Raw genomic sequence first — 18,080 nt, 5'->3', positions numbered from 1 at the left:
AGTTAACTCATCATTGTAAAACAATCTAATGTATTTAAATGTTTCTTATTGTCAAATAATTATAAAGCATTTTTTATTTGCTTTTAAAAGTTGACATCTTTAGATTGAAGTTTTCGAAATACTAGGCAAAAATTTAAAAAAAAAGGGTGAAAAATCGTCATTTTAAGGCTATAAGTCGTCTGACAATTTGAGCCATGCAGACCTTTTTCTAGTCCTTTGTTTTTGCTCCTATAGTTTCTAAACACCTATTTATTAAACTATTACAGTTTATCCCATTTCAATATAATACGCAAACACTCAAATTGTTTACATTCGCCATTGAAGGACAATAACACCAATAGGAAGTTAACTGGCAAGTTTAGCCATTGAATTTTTTTACATCTTGTCATGCTGATAATTTATATCAATGATGCACTATTTGTGTTGCAAAAGTGAGATATAGCGATCCTATATTCCTTCGTTGGTTGCAGCGGCGTCAACATTTTTTTTTTTTTTTAACACCAACAACTTTATCAAAACTTAGATTTTATGAAATTTGGACAGAGCTTGTTAATGTAATTTTTGTTTATGGTAAAAGGGTAATGTCTGAAGCAAACTTTTTTTCATGTCAACATTACACTTTTACACTGACACGAACAATCACAGCCTTTATAACGTGTTCTTTTTCAGTTTTTTTTTCCACCTTGCTTATATATAATGCTTCGCTGAGCGCAGCCTGATACGATCAAAGATGTCGAACATTGAACAGTTGGGGCATTTTGGACACAATACTCATGACTGATACTGTCTGAATTTGGATTGAAATCAAACTTTTGACATAAACTATATAATTCTGATACAAAATAAATGTGGTCAAAGATCTTACAATTCTATTGGGCAATATTGTGCAATTGAATTCGAAATTTGTACAATTTTGGAAAAAAAATATGAATCCCTTTTATGAATTGGAAAAAAATTACCCCTCCCTTTTACTTTTTGGAGCAACAACCCCGTAACACATCAAGCCTCTCCTTTTTATAACGGAATCTTGTAGTAATTTCCAGAGAGATCCATACTCTTTTACACAAGTTATTGTCTAGAAACCAGAAAAGCGCTTGTTTTTGGCCCTTTTTGACCCCTTTTTCCTCCATACTTGAGTTATTAACCCCAAACTCGATCTGAGACTTCCATATGTTATACGGAACCTTGTGGTACAATGTCAGAGAGATCCATACACTAACACACAAGTTATTGTCTGGAAACTATAAAAATGCTAGTTTTTTGTTCCTTTTTAGCCCTTTATTCCTAAACTGTTGGCCCCATAACCCCTAACATGAATCCCAACCTTCTTTTTGTAAAATTAAACATTGTGGTACAATTTCAGAGCAGTAGAAATACTAATACACATTACAAGTAATTATCCTGAAACTATAAAAATGCGTGTTTTTGGCCCCTTTGTGGCCCCTTATTCCTAAACGATTGGGATCATCATCCCCAAAAGTTATCCCAACCCTCCTTTTGTGGTATTGAACCTTTTATTTTAAATTATCTTAACCAAATGTGTTTAATTGGAGTCGTATAAAAGCATACAATATAAAAGTAAGAAGATGTGGTACAATGTATTATAATAGGTTCTTTTTAATTTTTTGAAGAAATTTTACATTTTTCTTGGGCCTTTCAAACAACAGCCATTATTTATCAAATCTTCATTGTTTTCTTAGTTATTATTTGGGAAATCTAACAAACTGACTAAAGAGACCTTCTATAAATTCAACAAGAGTGCACGCACTGAAATTTCTCGCCTTTACTAATCATTGTTATTATGTTGATAGTCCTAAGTATAAAGCTTTATTACAACTGTCAGATAAATTTAACATTAACCAAGATAGCTGAACAAAGACCAATGAACAATGAAAAGAAGGTCAATGTCAAATGAACCATGGCAGACTGACATGTACAGCTAAGAATGCTTCCATACAACAAATATAGTTGACCTATTACTTATAGTTTAAGTAAAATAGACCAAAACACAAAATCTTAACACTGTGCAGTGAACCGTGAAACTGAGGTCATGGTCAAACAAAACCTGCAGGACTGACATATAGATCATAAAATAGTTGAACTTCGGCATGTAATACTAGATAAAAAGACCAAAACTCAGAAACTTAACTTTGAAAAAATATATATGATTTAAGGTAGAAATATAAGACTTTTACAGATGGCTTATAATTATACATAGTAAAGATTTATAAAAAGAAAACAGGGGTCAATGAACAAAATTTGTGAAGGCATTCAAATGGATAAAACAAAAGGTTTCCAAAATCTGACAAAAATCTCTCAAAATTCTGAAAATTCTCAAGTGCCATAATTTAACATTACAATGACTGATTCATGGTCAATCGTTGGAACTCAATCATCATTAAGAAAACTTTGAGATTGGTGTATTACCAAAACATTCAAGTACATCTCCTTTTGGTTCATTTTATAGCAATTTGTTGTTGTAATGTAAAGAAACCCAATCAGCGAATAACTTAAACATGTTAAACGCATTTAGATTTTTCTAATTTGTGTATGGATATATTCTTATTTTCGACCATTAAAAGTAATAACAAGAACTGTGGTAACAGTATCTGTATTGATTTTCCGATTATAGATTCTTGATATAACAAGTTATTATTAATAGTATCTGTATTTTTAACAAACAGATCCAGAAAACTGTAATGATCTTATCTGACTTCTATATCATAACATCATGTGTTTTTGTTTTATATTTAACGTTTGCGAATACTTCTTTTGGTTTAAATTTGTCTTTAATTGAAAATAATAGCTTGTGTCATACTTGAAAGGGAGGCCATTGATTTAACATTTAAAAAAATGTTAAAGCGAGTTGAGATTATTTAATATTATCTATTGTAGAACTCCAATGCCAAAGACACATATATCACGAAAATTGTAGTTCAATTTCTTCCGTAACTCATCAACCAAACGTTATGTAACTAGTTTTGGAACTGGGAAGTAGTATTCAAACAAATGTTTCTGCAAAAAGCAGAATCACAATTTAAAAGAAAACTCGTTTTCAGAACTTCCGGAATATCGCAAAGTACAAGTTTTATCGGATATTATTAGTTATCTTGGTGTAATCAGGAGTGTACCGAATTTTACACCGTTGTTGAAAATTCACACACCCTGAGGCACAGCCGAATGGGTGTATAAATTTTGGGCGATATCTTTTTGCGCCAAAAAGTAACTCATTTGCGCCACAACTTAATTGCGCCAATACTTCTTTTGCGCCACCTAATTTTCAAAACTATAGGTATCATTTGCGCCAACAAAATAATCCTCTTATTGCGCCAATTTTATTGAGTTTTATTTAACAACTAAATGATTGACTAGGTACCATCAGCAAAATATTCCTCTGACATTGTACACAGAAAATAGCCTCGCATCCTTATAAAATTATTCCGCTTTGTGGATCGTTACACAATACAAAGTCATCAACTGTGACGAGAGTTGTCTCATTGACATTTATTCCACATCGTCTTATATCTTTGTACTTTAAATACATGAGCAGGGATGTCACATGCAGAGCATGATCCAAATAAGTATACTTGCAATGATCTAAATTTGATAAATTGTTATATGTATCCAAAACGTTAATAAGAATAAAAAATATTTCCCGTTTAATATAATTTGTAAAGACAACTTGAGTCGGAATTAAATAGTTTAAAAGAGGTTCGAAAGGAACAGTGAAACTCATAAATCGAAAATAGACTGACAACGTCATGGCTAAAAATGAAAAAGACAACCATACAAATAAAAGTTCATAAAAAACGTCATAGAAAACTAAAGACTGAGCAACATGAACCCCACCAAAAACTGGGGCTGATCACAGGTGCTCCGGAAGGGTAAGCAGATCTTGCTACACATGTGGCACCCGTCGTGTTGCTCGTGTTATTAATATTACCCGGTAACTAGTCTAATTCGGTAGGTCACATTCATGAAAAGGGAAGGGGATTGTACGTAGTTACGACGTAAGGAACATATCCAATATCATTTGTGAAACGGTTATCCCATAACGGTCAACCAACTGCTGATGGTGTCCGTAAAATCTACGAAGGGACGATTTGAACTTGATCATCTCAACCCTCTTTCAAGGAATTCGTGACAGGAAATGCAAGCACGGGTATATCGTATCAATTGGCAGATATACACTCCGTATGCTGGCGAAGCTGGAATGTTGCTACTTATAAATTGTAAGTTCACAACTGGGCAGATGAAATCATCTCTTTTGTCGTAAAGTTTTATTTTCAAACGACCCTCATTGTCAATTTCTAGATGTCAGACAGGATATGAGGCCGACTTAATTGTATCTGTTGTATCCTTTATCTTTTGTTCGATGGAATAATTGTGTTCAACACAGTCGCATCTTATCTTTCTTCCTCAGAAGTTCCTGTATAAAGTCAGTCTCATAATAATAAAGAAACAAGTCGGCAAGAAGAGGGCACAATTGGTTCAAATTAGAATGCCAGCGTGTAAGACACTCACATTGGTTAGGATCCCGCTGACATACTTACTCTAACCCCGCCACATTATGTATGAATGTGCCTGTCCATAGCCAGGAGCCTGTACATGTAATGTAGTGGGTTGTTGTTTGTACGGTCACCTATAGTTGTTAACGTCTGTGTCATTTGGTCTGTTGTGGAGATTTGTCTCATTAGAAATCATACCACATATTCTTTCTATATGGTAAATGAATACAGCATTTAACACAAAACAAGAGTAAGGGATAATGAATGACATTTTAAATTAGCTTTTCGCTATTTAGCAAAATTTTACAGGTATATAGATACATGCTGGTGCTTTGAGTTCTTGTAATATTTCGACTTGCTTAATATGGTATAATCAAATTATAATGCTTAAAAATATTAAAACACGGCAGCTTTTGATAGATTTTGGTAACTCCCACAACGTGTGAGGTTAAACTCCATAAACAAAACCGAAATTCTAACGGTAGTAATACAAATATTGTATTCATTTGCCTTTCTTGTATACATTCAATTTATTTTGGATAGAAATTTCCTGCGATCGAAAATTTAACGCTAACTAGAACACACCAGCAAAATCGCAGGCATATACAGCTTGTGACCTGTTGTATGATGATTTTTTTGTATAAGATATTATGGTCATGCATTGAGAATTTCATAACAGGTATGGAAAGCCCTATCCGTTTTTCGAAAGTCCGATATTTGTTTCCTTTCTGTTAAATTCAATTATTTTCATGTTTCTGGCCTCAGACCACAATTATTCTTCTCCTTTGATACAACCCATATTTTGGTAAAAGTCAAATCAAATTAAAAATGTGCACCGCTTCAAACATGAAATATATGTAACTACTTATATATAGACCATTATAAGTCTAATAATACATGCTTCAAGGACGATCAATCAGTGCTTGTTTTTCTTTTGAGAGCCTTATTAACATGCGAATGGTAGGATAAAAACTTGTATAAATGACTAAGACTGACTAAGGTTAATTTGAGGCGTGGTCCTGATCCCGAAATCTCGGACTTAAACATGAAATCCCGAGATGCAGAATTTAAAGAAATTCATATCCAGAAATCCTGAAATCGAAAAATATATTCCCGGATCCCGTAAGCATCAATCCCAAAATCCCGAGCTTAAAAAAAACGATCCAGACTTCTCGAAAAAAGTCATGCCTCCCTCTAATCTCTACCCTACTTTCATTTTTGCCAAATCACTACTTTCACATTCAACAATTAATTGGTATGCCCCATTAATGGGCATGATGTTTTCTAGTCTGTGCATTCGTGCGTGCGTTCATTCGTTTGTCCGTCCGTTTGTCCCGCTTCAGGTTAAAGTTTTTGGTCAAGGTAGTTTTTTATAACGTTGAAGTCTAATCAACTCGAAACTTAGTTAATATAGTGACGATGTGGCATCCATGTACTATGGACACATTTTTGTTTCCACATGTTTTACTTATAGGTTTTAATATATATGCAACTGGTATGACCTCTTAAATAGTAAACACTTCAAAGAAAACAGCAGACAGAATACAGAGTGTCTCTATATATTTAATTAGTATAATCGTACTTTACATGTGGATAAACGCGAATATAATTGTTCTCTCTAAGAAGGTATAAAAGTTGTGGTTCTTGCGATCTAAACACCATGATATGGAGAACGCTCTGATTGGCTTATTTATTTTTCATTTTTGTTATCAATCATACGATTGGTTGAACTTGTGCATGTTTTCAAACCGGAAGTCTTTTTCTATGACTAAAAGTCAGTCCGATGACGAAATAAATATCCGGACTTCTTTTGTTTCGTGTTTCTTCAAAAATAACTCAATCATGGATGACAAATGCGACTATACATGGTACCTACATGTTTACAACATAGAGGAATGATTTATTAACTTATCGTGGAAGGAAGAAAAGCGACACACAAAATGAGGTCTTCTCGTTTAATATGTAGAATTGGCAAAATAATTCTCTCTAGCAACATAAAGCATGCAAGAGACTACTACACACCAATTAAGGGCTATTTCCCTAATGTTCGTTGTTTAAACGTTTGGTTGGGATGCTTATATATAGATAGGTGGGAATTCAGCTTATTTGCATTGTAATCTGCATTTTACTTAACACATTTTAAGTGTAATGCATAATGAGAATATTAATAACAATGCTTGAGCAAACATTTATACAAGCAACACACGCAAGCTAACCAAACCGCTAATCTACAAGCATTGGAAAACAAATCTATCATGTTTCTGATTTTATCAATATAATTGACATGGTAGTAGGAGAAATTTCAATTTCAACTAAATTCATGGCCATAAAACTAAGTATATTTCTTCAAAAATGTTGAAATAAAAATTTTACTTCATACACGTTTTCAATTTATAACCAATGCCTGAAACTATTAGTATTGATATTGCAATTAGTAGTTTATCGTATGAATTGTCATATTTTGAATCCTTTCAAAAAAAAAGAATTTTCATTGGTGGGCACAATTATCATTAGGTTTGAGCACAACAATAGATGCCACACATGTGGAGCAGGATATGCTTACCCTTCCGGAGCACATGCGATTATCCCTAGATTTTGGTATGCTCATGTTACTCGGTCTTTAGTGTTTTTCTATATCGCGTTTTGGGAACTGTTGTTTGTTTGACTTTTTCTTTAAAGCCATGTCGTCGTTGACAGTTTATTTTCAATTTGTGGGTTTGAATGTCCGTTTGGTATCCTTCCCCTTTTCTGTCAGATCCTAGTCATTATAACAAAATTTGCATTTAGAATAAAGATTACATTTATATCTACAGTACGCGTGTTAGTCTGCAGTCTTATTCATTCAAAATTAAACCTTTTAATACTGATAATTTCCTGTTCTTTATTTTTAGATGTTCGGCAAATGTAGGAGCACAAGTAGTACTGCAACCAGAGGTCATTTTTTTAAATTTTAATGGTCTGGAAGAACACACACCTAAATTATATATCGATGGAAAGAGGAAAACGTGTACAATAAGACAAGTTGGGTCGTAAAATTCCAGAGTGGTCACAATTTTGTGAAATTGAGGTCAAAGGTCAAACCTAAAAATATCAATATTTCAACCTCAAGAACAAAAGGTAGAAATATTCTGATATTTACTCAATAGAATGCTACAAATGCGATCATAAGCATATGTTATAAACGATGTTAAAACGACAAATTTATATGAAGAGCTGCCATTACAAAATGGCGTTGATTTGGAACCTTCTGATTTTTTTCCATTTAAGACATAGCAAAAGAAGAAGTGGCCTTGACCTTTTTACATCCATAAACTTTCATATTGTGTATAGTTTTTCATTATAGTATATTACAGAATTATTTTCTAAACTACAAAACACCAGTTTATCAAATTATTTCAATATTTTTTCTATCTTTAAACAAATTCAAGCGCTGAAACAGTGTTTTTAATTTTGCACCTTAAAGGTTCTGTATTTTGTAAAAAATAGTATCTAGTTATAGATAAATACATATTGTGTATTTGCAAAGTATAAAAAAAGCAGTTATAACACAAACAATATTGTTTGTTGTCTCTTTGGCACATTCCCCATTTCCATTCTCAATTTTATAGACACCCGACTGGCGAGACGAATGTAAGGTTTAAAAAAAAATGATTGAAAAACAAAGCCAATTTGGTTCATGAACATTTTTTTAGTGGGACAATCCTGGTAAAAAAGTTAACTCATTAATGTTTTAAAGGAAGGATGAAAAATTATACAATGCAATGCCAATTTTCTAATGTTGTAATTCAAAATCAGTCATTATCCTTATATAACTTTTAAAAGCGACACACAATAGCTCGTATTCATTAAAAAGGGACATGAATCAATCTCTTTGTCATCATATGCGGACTCAGTACGCATATAAGCATTACAATACACTTCCCTTTTTTTTTTATATAATCAAGTTCGGCGCAGGACAGAATTTGTTTAAAGCAAACACAGTTTTTGAGTACAAATGCTATCTGGAGCGGTAATACCGTCATGATTCTGTCAAACTCGTCAAATATTACCTTTGCGTAGGAAACACAAAAGCATATTCCCATATGCATATGCATGATATATCTGCACTGCAAATCCCAAATGTAATTGGGCGAATGTTGCAACAGAAACAATTGATTTTGTAATAGCCATACATTTACGAATGTTTGTTATCTTTAGGGACAATATACGGTTCTAATGCGCCTTTGTGTTATTTTTCATCAATTAACTAAAAAATGAACTTTTGAGCATATGCTCCGTGTTGAAAACCAGACCGTGACCTAGAATAGTTTACTGTTATAAATTTTGACTTGAATGGTTTGTTGTATCATTGGCACTCATACCACATCTTCCTATATTTATTGAGAAGCTATGCTGGCATCATTTCCATAGAAATACCAAAACGAGGACATCACTGGTGGCAGGGTGAAGTAGTTGTTCCTTTCTTAATGTATCCTTGATATTTTCAGACACACCTTGGTGTAATTCTGAAAGTCTTTACATAGACTTTGATTTTCCGGCAGCAGATATAGCATCCCCTATATTTAGTTAAACTCTATATTTCATATCCCTTGGCCCCACTGTGTCTGAATCGTAAGGTGTCACAATATCTAGTTAGTTCTGGCAGTTTGGTAAGCATCAAAGACAATCTTGGGTAAAAGTGATCGGTATATGTATTGGGTCGTGCTACATGAGAAATGCTTTCTCTTATGGAAGAACAAATCATATCACTAACAGTCGTTATTAATGAACTGACTTGCTAGCAAGTTTAAATTCTAATTTTTTCAGAAACTGTTTTTCTTAAGTGCAAAGGTGTTGACTTCAATAAGTACTTGGTTACATTAAAAAATAGAAGATGTGGTATGATTGCCAATGAGACAACTATCCACACAAGACCAAAATGACACAGAAATTAACATTTATAGGTCACCGTACGGCCTTCGAAAATGAGCAAAGCCCATACTGCATAAATGATTACTCACATTAATAAGCACAACTTAACAGACTGTCAACACGTTAAGAGGACTCAGTTTTATGTAGTTTTCTGTTTTTTTAAAGGTTTTCTTTTACACAAAAAACTGTTTTCATATCCAAACTACAAGGAAGAAACTGAGCGCGAGATCGTATAAAAGTGTCAGGTTGTGAGAATACATATCGATCAGTTTGATCACATATATGGATTTCTGTTCTAATTTAAAGTTCCCCAAGGGTGACTGGGACAACGAAATATGGTCACTTGGTCTTCTCCCGACCGGCAGTAAAACGAAGTGAGACGTCTGTTTGGCTGTACGGAATGTATCAAGTTCGCAGTCACGTCCAGTCAGAATAGGGACGTTAAATCCGATGCCTCGTGTAAAGGGAGTGTCAAATTCTTTGTACGTTTAAAACCCTTGCAACAACTCTTTGAGGGGTCCATAGGTGGCCTGTTGCAATGGCAAATTCTGTCCCAATCCAATATACCATCATATTTCCAGTGGCAGTCTAAATTTTCCCGACCATCATACCGAATGACCTCTATTATGACAAAACCTACCTATTGTTTTTATTGTTAACTTGTTCTCGTCCTGAAGATGCATGTAATATTTGCCACTGGACGTTAAGCAACCAACAATCAATCAATCATTCTAATTTAGTGACGCACCAATTTTGCCGTCTGGTGCAAGTCTAATAAAATCACTGATGATTCGCCCAAGTAAAGCAGAATATCAAAAGAAGTTGGTTTTAGCATCATCTTGTCACACACCAAATCTCTGCGAAACTTCAATAGTACTTTTCCCCCGACCATTTGCATGCATATTAATTGCTCTGAGGTTAAACATTGACATACAATGTATTTTCACACAATATCAAATATCATTATTCGGAAAAAACTCATATCCGATGGATTTGGTTTACTTTTATTAAAAGTCAAAATTTTATTAACAAAAACATAACTTATTTACAGAAAATACACGAAAGAACTTCTATATATATTCAAATCACTCAAACATAAATTAACTTCTCCTACAAAATCTACATAATCACATCGAAACTATCAAATTGATTTTGAAGGAAAAAATAAATGGTGGATCTGATTGACGGATATAAAATTTCCGTAATTAAAAAAGGTAAAAATGATTTTCTATTTTTGAGTTTTTGACAAAATTGTTGGGAATTCGCCCAACAAAATTTGCATGCAGCATCACAATGATATGTTTTGTTATCTCAAATGTCAAATACTGTTTTTGAATCATATGTTTTCTCGTTTTCAAAGAAAAGCGCGTTGAATTTCTACCTATAAACAGCCAACTTTAAGTTTGAAAGTTTTACTTGAAGATGGTATTATATTTATGTCTTCATCCTTCCGATGATCCTTTATGATATGTGCATAGAAAATATTTACGAAAATAGCGGGAAATTTAACCAAAAAACATATTTTTAGATTTTAAGGTAACTACTGAAAACCGTAAATTGAGGGGTACCCCTATTAAAGGTATAAAATACAAAAATGTGACCCGACGGAAATTAAAATATAGATATTTTTTTATCATTTAAAACAATTTGCAGCCGTGTGTTATTCTGGACCATAACACTCGTTAACTTAACGTCCTTTTCGATGTCAGTTGCAGCACTATAGTAAATTGGTAAATTGGTAAACTAACACATTAAAACACAAAAGGAAACGTTTATTGAGTCACAAGAGGTCAAAGTGCATATGTACAGTGGTCTCCCTTGTAAAGCATTGATACATAATTAAATTTAAAGAATGACAAAACAAAACAAACAAGTATTTTAAAAGCGTTCAATTCCAATAAAGCTAGAAATATACATGAATATTAAATATCACGGAGAATAATTAGGGCCATTTAGTATAAGAATTTCGGTGAAATTTGAAGCTTGCGTCATATTATGTGTGACTACATGACACATATTATCAATTTGTATTTTACATGGTTGAAACTAGCTTCAGTCATAAAAGAACTTTCAGAAATAGGATATTCATTTTAGCGAGAGTTAGTATTAATATTGGAAAGTAAGGGAAAGGGGTTAATGTTTTCATTCCATAACATTATCTGCCTTTTTTTCTGTAATCATCGCTTTTTTAGGGTCCAATTTTATCTCTTCTGTGATTTCAATCATTTACTCGTGTTTTATTTGTTTGGTTTATTTTCTTTCGCACATTTCTTTTCAGACTGTACGGTGTTTTGTGTTCGACCCAATTTCAAGTGTTAGACCAGAAAATAAAATATGGTGTTTTAGCAAAACGATTTACAATTATTGTGATACCGTATAGCGGGTTATTCAAGCGTGGTGTACATTTTCATTTTTATTCTAATAAAATAAATTCTCCAACACAAGTTAAAAGTTCACATGCAAAGAAATTGAATCCGCCAAAATAATCACTGCTAAAATATTTTGTATACCTTATTCAGTACACAATGCGAAAATAACACCGGTGAAATAACTAGCCATACAGTATGTCGCTCGCAACATTTAACCAATAAATAGGGAGTATTGTATCGACTTAAGAGTCTAAAAAACCTTTTGTAACTTCCTCCTATCTTCGTCCGGAAGATTGTCAATTTTGTCGAGTATCAGAAGTATCTGAACTGAATTTCGGCGTATTGTTTTGCTTGCTTTACGGTATGGATGTTGCTCATTGCTTGACGGCCGTCCTGTAAGTGACCTGTATGTATAGTTGCTTACATTCTTCGTTATTTGATTTTTAGAGGAGAGTTGTTTTATTGACTCTTCATTTATGCAATAATAATATTCTTTACATGTAACAACCGTCTTCATCCATATATGAGGGTCATGATTGTGTTTACAGACGAGAGAATAGTTATGACTCAAAAAATATGAATATTATAGAGAAAATGAGGAAACAAATTCAAAAAGAAAAGAAAATAACGAGGAACAAAAGTATGGAGAATAATTGATGAGAAAAATAAGGTAAAACAATACAGAACTGAACGATCGGGGGCGGATCCAGTCATTTTGAAAAAAGGGGGTCCAAACCCTAGACAAAAAAACTCACTAAAACTCACTTTCAAATCCCAATAAAGTTAAACATTCATAATGACCCTTATTATCACAAAAAAGTGCACATGTTGTGTAAATAAATAAATAATAAAATAATCAATGTTAATATATAATCATAGTAGGAAAATGTAAGTATATGTATTGGAGGCTACTTTAAGTAATTCCATAGTGTTGTAAAAGCGTTGACCGTGCGCACATTTGTAGATAAAATTGAATGCTTTGACACTCCAAATGAATTTATTAAAAGAAGGATTCTGTGCCTAAATCCATCCAAAGCGCTTTTCTAAATTTACCTTTAAACAGGAACGCTCAAAGTCGAATATGTGATAGCCAAAAATGAGAAAGAACACATAGTGTTGAAAAGCGTTTTTACCACGAATTACATGAAATAGTTACTAAGATCTACAGTTCCTTTGACTGAAGGATGACATACTTCATCATTCATAATTAATTTAAATCAAATAACATCAGAGAATAAGCCTTTTAATTTGGTAATATCATTTTTTATTTGCAGAGCATGATTTGAAAAAAAACAGAATTCGGAAAAAAAAAGTGATACTAACATGGAACTTGGTGTTTTATAAGTTGACAAGAGGTTCGAATTAATTCAATGCAATGTTTGTGAATACACTAATCATGTTATATCGTTTGAGATAAGATGATGTTTTATTAACTCAACGTCTAAATAAAAATAATGTAAAAGAGGAACAAAAGATACCAGAGGGACAGGCAAACTCATAAATCGAAAATAAACTGACAACGCCATTGCTAAAAATGAAAAAAGACAAACAAATAAACAATAGAACACATGCCACAACATAGAAAACTAAAGAATAAACAACACCAATCCCACCGAAAACTAGGGGTGATATCGGGTGCTCCGGAAGGAAAAGCAGATCCTGCTCCACATTTGTACCCAGAGTGGTAAATCTACGGGAAGTGTACAACTGAGGTCTATTGTTGGTATTCCGTTACTCATTCTGTTTATATAAGATGTGGTGTGAGTGACAATGAGACCACTCCATCCAAATAACAATTTATAAAAGCAAACCATTTTACGTCAATGGACGGCCATCAACACGGAGCCTTGGCTCACACCGAACAAAAGCTATAAAGGGCCCCACAATTACTAGTGTAAAACAGTCTGTTGCTGATGGTATCCATTTAACGTTGCCCATTACTCATACATCCCGTCATTGTGTTATTGTTCTATGGTATATTTTGTTTTCCCGCTTTCAATTTTGCTTAGATGATTTGTCAATATGCTTTTTTTTGTTGTTCTTTTCTACAAATTACGTAGCTCTGTACTTGTGAATCACGTTATAGTGCTTTTGTTCTATGATAATTTTATATTCTTGTCTCTCATGTTTGCTTGTATGCTTTGTCTACTTTAGTTTATGCCTTTTAAAAGCATATGACGCGGTTATATACTCCCGTCTTTGTGTTATTGTGTCAATGCTTGTATACATATTTATTTGTTTTTAAATGACTAAGACACACATTTTTTAATTTACATTTGGTACATATGAAAAGTTAGTGTTTGAGACAGCCTGCATTTTTATCCAAACCTTTAAACCAACTTTTTAACTACATTTGGTAGACATGAAATGCAATTGTTTTATACTGCCTAGCTCCAAGGAACCAAGTGATACAATTTTCTTCAAATCTTCAACTGAGGTGTAGACTTGGTTTATAATGACCCTACCTGACGTGGTGCACATTATAGGCAATTGTTAAAGATAAACATTGCAGTATACTGTTGAAGTACAAGGCGTTTTATTGATTCGTTTTTGTCCACGGCTTAGTATTTTAGAAAAAGAAAGGGGCAACAATAGTATACCGCTGTTCAAAACTCGGAAATCTATAGACAAAAATCAAAATCGGGGTATCAAACTGAAACTGGGGGAAACGTGTTAAATATAAGTGGAGACACAACATTAAAATGTAACACACACAGAAACTGACTAAGCATAAGACAAAATCCGATGACACTAACATATATATCAAACGATGTCTTTGATTTTTTTTTAAACACATATAAATAGTTTATGTGTAATTTCTTCAAATGAAATATTATACAATGACAATTTTTCGGACTTGGTGCAGGACATTTTAAGAAAAAAATATGTCGTTTTCACCATTTTAGCATTTTTCACAGGAATGCTATGTCAATCAATTATCTTTTCAAGCACACAATGAAGCTGAAGTAGTTCACGAAACCCAAAGAACACACATAAACACACATGAACACACATAAACACCCATGAACACCCGTTAGAATTTAAAACATTTTGGATGTACATGTTTAGAAAGAGACTATTGTAGAACACGTGAAACGTTCTTGTTTGATAATATGAAAAGTAGTGGTTAATGACTGTTTTGACAAGATATATCTCGAAATATGCCCGTAATGGTTAATCAAATTCAACTGCCCATACCTCATTTAGAAAGACAAAATAGATGGCAAGATATATTACGATCAGATCTAGATCTAAACATACGGAACTAATAAAAAAAAAGCAGTATACATTTGTTCTATCTATACTTTTCTGTGGTTTCATAGTAATAATTATACTACATTTGTACAGTATCGTTCAGAAATACAAAATTTTGTGCAATACAAATTTACATGTAGTGATTTTGTTACTCATTGCAACAGTTTCCAAAATAATCTGAAACATTATTGTATGTTCAAATTGAATACGCTTGGATTAGTATCAAATGTGTTGTTTACATGGTGAAAAAAATAAGTGCATCATTTAAATATTTGCCTGTAACGAACATGACATTTGCTATCCATTCGTATGATATGTTTGAGTTTTGAATTTTGCCATTTGCCATCTGCTAGCTGACTCTCCGATTATAATTGTCTCTGTCTTTTTGTTATTTTACTTATAAGCACATGAACATCTTTAAAGTTTAGATAAGAACTAGTGTATTTATATCTGTCAATGAAACGTAAAAAACGGTTAAGATTATTTTAATTTATTTAATTCTTTCAGTGGCCAGGATGAATTCTGAAATTACAAAAGATTTAAATATGATTACATAGGTAATTTGTGATCAATATATCACTTGCTTTCGTCGTAACACCAACAGTTTTTTTTTTTTTTATCACAAATGTGTCTTCAGAAAATAACTTTTTTTCTTCAAAATTAAATATTAATTTAGTACAAATACACAAATAATCATTTATTTTGTTACATCACGAAACAAGATAGTTCTATTGTCTATGTTACTGTCTATATACGAATTCTAACAAGTGTAATTTAAATTATAACATTAATATGTCGATTAATTCGCCTTTTCAGGATCTAAAGGATTATGTGTAGTATCACTGTTCGTACACATGTGATAGCCAACGCTTACGTTGAATCCTGTACTCTGGCCTATAAAAATTTACTGTCAGTGAGACTCAGAGTCGTCTCATTGGCACTCATATCATCTCTCTATCTTCATATCTAAAGGACAATTCACTTACGTTCACATTGCTGCATGCATCTTCTATGGCTAAATCTATAATTTCTCATTGACATTTCCATCCATCCTGAAAAAAAGGACAGGCAAATATATCATTTGAGATGTCATAACATTTCTGATGATGTGTTTGTGTTAATTTTTTATTAACATAAAACGGTTATTGATGCATCAATAATTATCTGTTTACAAATGACCTTCTAAAATAATTTGCTGAATTATTACACATAATTAATCCAAATATATTGTTGGAAGTTTAAAAAGAAATTGACTAAAATCAAAACTTGAAAAACATGCAGTATTAAAAGTAGAAAGTGGTCTCTGATGTTTCCATCACACGTTAGTTTGTTTTTTCTCTAAAAGATGGGTAACTTATATTTTATACAAGTTCTATGGTCGGGTGGTTGTCGCTTTGACATATTCACCATTTCCTTTCTCAATTTGATTTTCTCTCGAACGATGATAATAATTATAAATTGTTGTCGTCATGAAATAATCAAAATAAACAAAAGCATAACATTTATTTGCTTATTGATGTTAAAATATAATTTTAAAATTGAGTTTTTATAAAACTAAATTTAAGACATTTACCTTGTTTCTTGCATGTCTTAGTACAAGCTGGAATAGAAAAAAAAATATATTTTTTAATTATTTTCTTGTCGACTGGTTCTTTTTAATTCAACTTTATATGAGATTTTAAAAGCTTGTTTATTATTGTCAGTTTTGTGTATTCCTTCAAAAGCAATTTTACTATTTATTCGGGTACAACGTTGCTGATATATACCTATATATAATATAACATAAAAGCATGTTGCTTACATAACACAAATATTACACTATTCTGGAAGAAACCAGGCATATACTGTAGACCATCGTGACACCCAAATCACAACATAAACCCTTATAAAAGACATAAACAATAAAGAACTATTATACCCAATACTTTGTGTGTATAAACATCGCTGCCCTATACTAGTTTACTCAAGTAGATCCATGTGTTCGTGGATAGGTTTTTGTGTCCTGTTAAATTGTTCCTTTTAAAAGTTTTGGATTCTCATAAATTCTATGTATAACTTTTGGACTAGTTTGATTTCTGTAATTTATTCTTACATACTTTTGATTTTTTAACCCTGTCTGCGCTCATTGCCTATGTAAAATTTAAAATTGTTTATAATCCAGGTACTTTTGATAACTATTGTATGCACATTGAACGACAAATGTATGTGCCGTATATAATTTTTCTGACGTCAGACACTCAAATCAATCCATGTGTTCGTAGATAGTAGATGTTGTTGTGTCCTGTTAAATTGTTATACGATGATGACTGATGTTCCCATATTTTGACTATTTTATTGATTGTGACTGTTTATTTAACGCATCATGTAAATGTAACGGAATTTGATGAGACTGTTATTAAAGTGAGAGGGTTAGCGCTATAGAACCAGGTTTAATCCACCATTTTCTACATTTGAAAATGCCTGTACCAAGTCAGGAATATGACAGTTCTTGTCCATTCGTTTTTGATGCGTTTTGTTTTTTGATTTTGCCATGTGATTATGGACTTTCCAAATTGATTTTCCCCTGAGTTCAGTATTTTTGTGATTTTACTTTTTACTTTCATTGATACGTTGATGGAGATTTTTTTCATTGGCACTCATACAACATTTTCATATTCCTACCTTAAGGATAATTGACTTACATTTTGTTCGTTTTTCTTGCTGCTCCCATCTTCCCAAATCTGACATTAAACTTCCCCCTTCATTAGCTACTGAAAAAGACAAGAATTCTCATTTGCTGTATTATAACTTTTCTGATGATGTTTTTGTATTTGTTTGTTGTTAACCTAACAAGTTCATTGAGGTATGGAAAATATTTTTTTCCTAGATAATACGTCAGAGAATATTGTTGCAACATAAATTATCTGCAAAATATAATATTGACTAAAATCTGTATACTTTTAGACTCCTAATCAAGAATGAAAAATATAATAGTTGAAACAAGCAGTAGTGAATGTAGTAAAACAATCATTACATTCAATATTAGATATTTTTTTTT

Source organism: Mytilus trossulus, unplaced genomic scaffold (genome assembly GCF_036588685.1).
Source record: "Mytilus trossulus isolate FHL-02 unplaced genomic scaffold, PNRI_Mtr1.1.1.hap1 h1tg000122l__unscaffolded, whole genome shotgun sequence".
NCBI lineage: Eukaryota > Metazoa > Mollusca > Bivalvia > Mytilida > Mytilidae > Mytilus > Mytilus trossulus.
Note: the sequence above shows the minus strand (reverse complement) of the source record.